At 35.9% G+C, this 9,644-nt stretch overlaps 1 non-coding gene across 1 annotated transcript; it reads right to left on the reverse strand.

The window, feature by feature from the left end:
* Positions 1 to 5,911: 5,911 nt before the first annotated feature.
* LOC126491727 (small nucleolar RNA SNORA16B/SNORA16A family) lies at positions 5,912 to 6,050 on the reverse strand. Its single transcript, XR_007589442.1, has one exon. It is a non-coding gene; the product is annotated as a small nucleolar RNA SNORA16B/SNORA16A family (small nucleolar RNA).
* Positions 6,051 to 9,644: the final 3,594 nt, after the last annotated feature.

Genomic DNA, 9,644 nt, shown 5'->3' on the forward strand with positions numbered 1-9,644 from the left:
GAGGGGGAGGCAATAGGGAGTTCGGGAGGGAAATGTGAGGTGGGGAGGAGGCAGAAATTTTATTTTTCAATAAAAAAAAATTAAAATGAAAAAAAAAACCTTCTCAGGTTTTTAAGTGGATTTAGTCCATCATGTTGGGCAGCAAAACTGTTGTACAAAAGAGTGAGCTGCATGCTTCTACCTGACTAGCTTAACCCCCCAAATAGTCGCACGGGTTCCCAGTGCATGAGAATTGTCTGTATTCTGTCAATAATGTTTTAAATAAATACTGATTGATTGTTCAGGCAGGAAGTAAAGGTGGGTCAACCAGACAGGAAGTATAGGTGGGGCGACGAGAACAGAATTTTGGAAATGAGGAAACCAATACTTCCTGATCCCTGCCACCAAAGAAACAGGATGTGACCTACCCTGCTGAGAAAGGTACCAAGCCATGTGGCTAACATAGATAAGAATAATGGGTTAATATAAGCTACAAGAGCTAATAAGAAGACTGAGCTAATGGGCCAATCAGTTTAGAATTAATGCAGACTCTGTGTGATTTTTTCTGGGACTAAACAGGCTAGGGGACCAGGCAGGACAGAAACCCCAATGAGCCAGGCCCTCATGTTACACCTGTAATATAGTGTGTTTATCTCATGGAAACATCTCATTAAACTGGATATTTTTACCTGTGGATTATTTAGAAGGTGATTCCTTCTTAATATGTACTATATGATTAATAATAATCATGTTACTTTTTAAAAAATAAAGCAAGGAAGTATCACACAGCCAGAACACGAGTTTCTATTGAGGAACCATAAAGACAGTGGTTTCAGTTAATGATTAATTTAGTCCTGGTAGTCCAATTAGCTTAATTTATTTTAAATATAATGTTGGGAGATGTGTTCATAGCTTTTGGCTGCAACATAGCTGAAACACAGCTTTGAAAATAGCTTAAAGTTAGACTAAGATGTTTTTGTCAAGTAATTTTGAGGTTAAAAAACTAAGAAAATCTAAAGGTTGACTTAAAAATTTGTATCTAAGGATTTTTCAGTTTGGAATAGAGGTTCTTCTTTTGTTTCCACAGATGAGAACCTATGGATTCCTTCTAGACTAATGTGGTTGGATAAGTCCAAGTCCCCCCAAAAGGTCAATGTGAATACCTCCCAAAATTATTTTGCCCAACAAAAAGCAGGAAGCAGTTTGGAGAGATCTGTGCCTAAATTCCAAAATATTGTTTATAAATGTTTGTTCACATTACGGGAATATGCTATAGAGATTTGCATTGGTATGGATCTTGGTTTATTGATACAAATTTAAAGTCAATTTTGATATACATATATATATATCAAATATATAATGTTTCTACTCTTGATTAAGGTATTATTTTGTGCAGTTCATTTACAAATATAATATATAATTAAGAAATGCAGGCTAATAGATAGTCATCTATAATAGCCATATATGTAGTCATGTTAGGTTTTCAAGATGTAGAAAGATGCATTTCAGATGGATAGATATTCTTCAGATCTTTCAAAGATTATAGTACATGACATTTAAAATGTTTAAAAAATAGGAATTTCCATGATAATGAGACACATCTGCTCCTTGTAACACCATTCTACTCTGAGAGGATGATGGGCATAGAAGAGGCTCCTTATGGAGTTTGTTAACCATTTTTTGCAAGAAACTGCCTGGACTGCTTGATGTTATCCTGTATGAACAGGACATGCGGGACTCATAGAAAAATGACTTCTAAAAATTGCCTAAAGAGGTGAGATAGTCCTTCGGAGTTCTTGTTTCATGAAAGAATCTGCCAGACATTCTCCAGGACACAGAAAAAAGTGACTGACAAACTACCAACATAAGTGGAACTGTCTTTGAAATTTCTGATTCATGGAAAAGTCTGTCAGATACTGTAAATTAATAGGCTGAAGATGGGTACCTGCAATATTACAAAAGAAATTTGGGTGACTGTCCAGGCAGTCTCTGTCAATTCTAGAGCTTTGTAAATTGTTTAAAATACATTTTAACTTAGGTAATATTCTATCTGTCTGGAATATTTGATGGAGTTGAAGAATAGATAGGTATAGTTTTCCTTAGTTATGATAAAAGATGGATTAGCCATAAAACTATAAACTCACAAAGATAGGATAGATGATAGAATATTTTTCTTAATTTGCCAATTGTAAATGGACTAAATAGTGTAACTATAATTCTTCCTTGATACCTGTTCTGTTGTATGTAATCTTACTATGTTAAAGTTTAAATCTTGCTTTTTATTTAGACAAAAAAGGGATGTGATGTGGAATTCCTTGCCATATATGTGTTGCTTTTTGTTGTTTAACAAATAAAGAAGCTACTTGGGCCTATGATAGGGCAGAATAGAGCTAGATAGGGAAAACTAAACTGAATGCTGAGGGAAATGAGGCAGAGTCAGAGAGAAGCCATGTAACCACTGCAGGAGACATGTACATTGAATCCTTGCTAGTAAGTTGCAGCCAGGTGATTAATACAGACAAGAATTATGGGTTACTTTAAGATGTAAGAATTAATAAGAAGCAGGAGATAATAGGTCAACCAGTTTATAATTAATGTAGACTTCTTTATGTTTATTTGGGAGTGAACACCTACCAAACTAGGTGAGGCAGAAGCCTTTGCCAACAAATGCTAAATTTATTTAAACCTGAGAGAGTTTGGGAAGGAATTCTAGATATAAAAAGAACAGAGTTAAGCACAACTTCTCAGTGGCAACATTTTCTCAGGGGGAATCTGTTTGCTAGATCCAAGAGAATCTCATTTAAGAGAGACTTCCTGACTCAGCTTTAGCTGCAAAAACCTTGCAGCCCTTTTAAGAGGCCCTGTTATAAAACACTTTAATGGTGTTTATGAATAGTTAACACCATGCCTTTTGGTAGCATCAGGGACCTTGAAACTCCACAGCATTGAGGCAATAAACAAGGCTTCTGCCAGTATCTTCACCATGGAGCTAGACATTCAGAAAGCTAAGGAATGGGGTGGATCCAGATGTCAAAGTCATAGCTTTAATCCTAGCCACAACACTTAGCACATTAAAGACTCATGTGATCAGAAGAAGAGAGATATGCAAAAAGATAGATTCAGACAAAAAGCTCTAATTGTTTTACAATGTGTTAAAATATATATGTAGGCTTGGGAGAAAAAAAAAAGGACTGAAGTGTTGTGGGTTAATGGTCTTATACTTGTAAATATTTAACACTTGTACTGGTTTAATAAAATGCTGATTGGCCAGTAACCAACCAGAACAGGAGAATTCTGGGAAGAGGAAAGACTCAGTCTTCATTTGTCACCCAGACACAGGGGATGAATATGAGATGAGAATGCCTTACTGATAAGAAGTACCAAGCCACATGACTAACACAGACAAGAATTATGGGTTAATGTATTATGTAAGGATTATTTAATAAGAAAGCTTCTTCTAATAGCCCAAACAGTTTATTATTAATATAGGCTTCTGTGTGTTTCTTTGGGACTGAACCTCTGTGGAACTGGGTGGGACAGAAACCTCTGTCAACAGCTGGCTGATTCTTTTTCATATATGAAAGTAGAGGTTTGATTCCTTTAAGATTTCTTATAAAAATTAAATTTAAACATAAGTGAAACCATTCTTGGCTCTTTCTTTAACTGCACAATGCAGCCTTCCAGTAAAAGACATGCCTGAGCAGAATACCTTGCTTACCCACAGGATTAGCAATATAAAGCAAATTGGGATAAATTAATATAAAATATAATATAATTTTCAACTGTAATATGTAAAATGTTTGATTATGTAAGGGCTATGAAAAACATGTTGTTTTTAATGCTTGCTTTGCATTCATTGCAATCATTCACTTGAAAAACAGAATGTAACCACATTGTAATTTTTATATTGCTTGAAAAACTTTGTTGGCATATATAAGCTGTAAAAAATAAGGATACAATAGAAAGAACACAAAAGGAACACAGAAAAGAACAGAGAAGAATAGAAAATAAAGAAGGAAATGCTCAAAAGAGAGTGTGTCTTTTTCCCTAAACCCTTCAGAAAGAAAAGCCATAATACTATGGCTTCCTTTTAAGACCTCTGCCTCTGGAGGCTGCTCATCCAGACACTGATATAGATTAAGTCATCCCTCAATTTTTGGGGGGAAACTTCAATTTTCAGTGGATGATAATTAATATGGGTACACCCAGCTTTCAAAGATATAGAGTACAAGAACATTTACAACTCAAACATTAGGGATTATTTTGAAACTAATGTTAGAAGAACATCTGTGAGAACCAGGATACAAAGAGACAGATATCCTCAGTAACAACAGGTCATCTGCACACATGAACTATCAGAGGTTAGGTTAGCAAGTGCAAGCTCCACTCAAGCTTGAGCCAAACTAAATACAAGCATGGAGTAGGAGTTAGATGTGCAGTGTACACCTAGCAGAGGTTCTTCTGTTAGCTAATAGCTGCTGGGAGAGGGAGATGGCAGTTTTCTTTAAGGGTCTTGTTCCTGGCAGGTTCATCAGTTCCAGTGGAAGACCATACTTATATATAGGCTGCAGAAATTGGACTTGATGAGTGAAAATGAAGAGGATACAAAGTTGACAGAATAGGAAAAAAAGCTCATCTGGCTAGAGGTAGAAAGGAATTATTATAGTCAAAACTCATATAAAATTCTAAAGAACTAAAAATGAACAAATTCCAGTTGTTACTTTTTCATTTACTATGAAATTTCTCTACTTAGCTATGACATTTTCTTGAATTGCTGCTATATTATGAGAAACATATGTGATTGAAATAATATCTGCCAGTCAGTTCTCTTCATAAAGTCTACTTCAAATGAGCTACTTAAATTTTGCCAAAAATTGTCTTTACTATGAATATTATGAAAACAACTCAGACTGGATTCAAGAAAAGCTAATAAAGTAGGTCAAATACTAACTCTAGTGTTGAGCTGTTAAAAAAGTGATGGAGCTGTTGCTTCTAAGCAAGTCACATATTTCCCACTTTTCCTAGTGCCATTGAGATGAATAAGATGTTCCCATGTGAAAAAGGTCTAAATTGTATATGAAAAGTGACATAAACAATATGTATGTATGATTATATTTTTCTTCACCCTGTCCAGGAATAAATCTTTCTTTGATTTCTGGTTTAACATTGTGTGATTATTTCTCATATTATAATAAGTTACCTTGCCTTAAGCTTGGATTATTAAATTAAAAAAAAGTGTGATTTCTTCTGTTCTATTTGGCTTACACATTCAGGTTACATAAGCACAGCAAAAATAAATGAGAGAGAAACTTAAAAAGACTGAGGTGGCAGTACTAAGCGCTGTTTAATTTATTTTGAAGATTTTCCCTTTACACTTTAGATGGTATTCTATTATGGGTCTAGGTTAAGAAAAAAGTGCCAACTGGCTGAACTTTGGAAAAAAAAAAAAAACATTGTTCAAAGTATCGTATTTCATCCTCCAGATGGCCTTATTTGAATTTTTCCCTCTGTTTAGCTTCATGTTTTAACAAGTTTTTGAGATTGAGATAAGCCATTTTTTCTTTCAATAATCAGATCAAAATTCTTGTTTTGTCATTATTATATTTTCTGTCAAGAAAGAGTGAGAAAGAACTTTATAGTTTTTTAACATATAATTACATGAATTCTATCAGATGTTTCTGAAGACAATAAGATAAAACATTAAAAGAGATATACAAACTAAACTTTGGAGAAAGAAACTTCCATTTTAAAACAAATATATTTAAAATTAATTTTCACTTTTAATATAAGTGAATTTCTTTTCAACATTCCTCAAATCAGAGCATAGTTTCCTTCAAACGAAAATTTACAATATCAATGGAAAAGATAGGACAAGTGCTTTCAATGTCAAACAGTGGCAAAGGCTTGTTTAGAATGAGCAAAGTATAAGACACACTGTCTCTTCTAAAAATATAGGTCAGTCATAGCAAACTAAATCATAATTGTCTAGGAAATACTTTACACCAGACCTCTTTTTTTTTTTTTAATGCAGGAGCTGTCTAGAATCAGCTATGGCTTTGATAAGGCCAAGTACTAGTATTTTTAATATGGACTGTTATAGACTAAAGTGTCAAATACTGTGAGTCTGCCAATATTTAACCATAACAGAAATTGTGTATAGTGTGAAATTACAAAAGATGGGTTAAATATTAGTGCATTTGTAGTGAAATAACAACTATTGTTTCATGAAGCTATATTTTCCCATTGAATATGCTCAGTTTCAATATAAAATATATTCCTTAATGTTAATCATATTGGAAATATATGAGACAGAAGCCTGATCTGTGATTCCGTTAAATTGGTTGATAATATCATGTAAAATATTATTTAAACATTAGGCACATAAAATGGGTTTCAGATGAGATGATTCATTTGAACTTTTCTACCTTGTTATATTAGTCATGCTAGAAAATTTGCCAAAGTCATCTTTCTGAAGATAATAAGAGTAATATTAGCAAAATTACTGTCTGCAGAGATGATGGTGTTTCCTCATGGTTTCCTAAACTGTGACTTAGAAACCAGTTGAAAAATTTTAAAAAAAAGAGAGAGAGACTGAGGCTGGTAATGTGGTTTTAAAAGTGCCTTTGCCATGGAGCTTTAAAATAGTGTTGCCTCAGAAAGACTTTCTAGACCTCTACATCTACCCATTTTATGATAGCTTCAGTCTTCACAGGACAAATCCAGGTTTAAAAACAATACAGGGTCATATATGTTTACTGTTTAACTTTCATTATTTTTAAAAAAAATAAGAGCAAAATTGCCTAAATATGTTAACTTTTTATAAACAACACTTAAAACTCTAAAATTTGTTTTTCTAAGTTCACATACTAAATGTCAGAAAAATATAAGAAAACACTAAATCCATTTCTGTTTCTGGTAAGAATTTTCACTTGATTTCACCTTCAATTCTCTTTAATAAAATATGTATACTTTGTGTACATATGTGCATGTTTGTGCATATATATGTGCACATGGGGGGGCAGTAAAAGGGTCAGTCAAAGAAACCCACCCTGGCCTTGAAAGCAAAACTAGTGAAAGAAACCCACTGTAGCCCAGCAGTGAAAGAAACACACTCTGGATCTGAAACCTGAGCCAGAAACAAACAAACAAAAAACAAACAAACAAAAAACCTTTAACCCTGAACCCAGAACCTAAAATACACATTCTGACTGAAATCAAAGGCAAGAAGCAGACTTTCACCCTGGAACCAGAGCCAGTGAAAGAAATATGCCCTGGCTGCAAAACTAGAGCTAGAGAGCTAAAACAAAAACAAGAACAAAATGGCCAGCAAAAGAAACACAATTTGTCCCTGAAACGAAAGTCTACTCTGCCCCAGAATAAATGAATATGAAACCAACAAATCCTTGAGCAGGACACCAACCAAATCTGAGGAGGGAACCAAGCAATCTCTGAACACTATGAACCCAGCGCCAGTGAAAGAAATGTACCCTACATCTGAAAACTGAGCCAGTGAAAGAAATATGCCCTGGCCCCCAAACTAGAGCCGAAGAATTGAAGAAGGCTAGTGAAAGAAGCAGTTTGGCCCTGAAACCAGAGCCAAATCCCTGGGCAGAAAAACTAACAATCCCTAAGCATAAAAATTTGCCCCTGGGAAAACTCTATCACCCAAAAGCCCTATATAAGCCCCCTTGCCAATTCAGATGCTGATTGTCCTTTCCCACCCTGGCAAAGACAACCACTTTCCTGGTCTCTTCATCCCAAATAAATCTCTTTCTTATGAGAGTTTTGGATGGGTATCTTCTTTCATCCATGCAGAAAGAAGAACCTTTGCTGAGATGTTCACTAAGGGAGTCTGAGCAGAAAAATCAGAAGAAATATCTACATCTACTAGGAAATGCCCTTTGGTGTTAAGCATAAAAAAGTAACTATTCACGAGAGTTGAAGGAGATTGCTGTCTTTCTGCAAGGGCTTCCTCTTTAGCAGAGTGAAGCAGAAGTAGCATCTTGGGCCAGAGTAGAGCAAAAGAAGTAATGAATAGCTCTGCTAGGACATTCCCTTAGGGCAACTGAGCAGAGTTCAGCTGTAACGGGTTTTCTCTAGGAAAGGAACAGGATTGCTCCACCCTGTGGGGTGACAACTCCCCGCTGCACCCCAGATTCAGGTATAGGCTGACATTCCAACAAGACAGGATACCTTATCTAGCCACCAAATCTGTCCTATTGCAACTCCAGTATAACGTGACACACAAACAAGTCAAAATACTTTTTTCCTCTAGAGCTGTCCTATTGCAGCTCCATGTATAGCCTGATTTCCCAACAAGTCAGGATACCTTTTCCAACAGAGCTGTCCTATCCTCCGGAGCTGTTTTATTGCAGCTCTAGATAATACCTTGACAAGTCGGGATAGCTTTCCCTCTAGATGTTTAAAACTCACGTACAGTGTATATGTATGTATGTATGTATGTATGTATGTATGTATGTATGTATGTATTTGTGATGTGTCTGTGTGTGTGTGTATTTGTGATGTGTTTTTGTGGTGTTTATGTTTATGTGGTATGGGTTTACATGTGTGTTTGTATGTAATCTGTGTGTACATGTGTATGTGGTGTGTTTTAATGTGTATGCTTTAGGTGTGTGTTGTATATGTGTATATGTGTGTGATTTTCCACTTTTCTAAGGATGAAGTAGCAAAGGAGCTAATTTAGAGCCTTTAGTTTTAATTTTTAGATTCAATCTAAATGTTCCAAATAGAAGAAAAAATAGAGAACAGTCATGTTTGTGTCTGCTCAGTCACACATGTGGACAGATGTGGGCCATCATAGTGAGAGAAGGCTGATCTTTTACTTCAGATGATGGTATGAAGCATGACTCAAAAATGATGGGCAGTGCTCATCAGAAAACCATCAGCACAGAATTCATAGCTGATTTCATTACATGAGAACTAGATATGTTACATGGGAACTTTTCAATGAATTTTATAGAGAATCAAGGTATTGGGGTAGTACTTTCATTGACGTGACAAAAATTTGACCATTGGAAGATGTGCTCATGGCTGCTTGAGAATACTAAGTAGCAACATTTATTACAAGAGGACTTCAGAAGAGGTGAGTCAGGACAAGGGCTTCCCTATATGTGCACTCTCTAAACTCATCTGTACACAGAAGATTTGGCGTTTGGAGATCTATCAGGAGCATTTATATGTCTAAAGGAAATTAGATGGAGAAAGTGGATGGATCTACAGGTCATCATTTCACATTGGAGTGCTTTCCTTGTTGAAGGAGCAGCGAGGCTGCGTCCCTGGCACTGGGCCGCCTGGGCCACCCGCATGGCTAGCTTATGCCCGATACATGGAAACTGTATTTTTTAAACACTGCCTGGCCCATTATCTGTAGCCTCTTATTGGCAAGCTCTTACATATTGTTCTAACCCATTTCTAATATTCTGAGTAGCCCACGAGGTGGCTTACCAGGGAGGATCTTAACCTGCATCTGTCTGGAGTGGAAGAATCATGGCGCCTCCTAGACTAAGCTTCTTTCTCCCAGAATTCTGTTCTGTGTACTCTACCCACCTAAGGGTTGGCCTATCAAGGGGCCTAGGCAGTTTCTTTATTAGTAAGAAATCACTCCCACATCATTTCCTATTTTGATATTTTAGAGGTGAGTTGGC

Source organism: Alexandromys fortis, unplaced genomic scaffold (assembly GCF_014885135.2).
Source record: "Alexandromys fortis isolate MF-2015 unplaced genomic scaffold, M_Fortis_MF-2015_v1.1 scaffold_255, whole genome shotgun sequence".
Taxonomy (NCBI): Eukaryota; Metazoa; Chordata; class Mammalia; order Rodentia; family Cricetidae; genus Alexandromys; species Alexandromys fortis.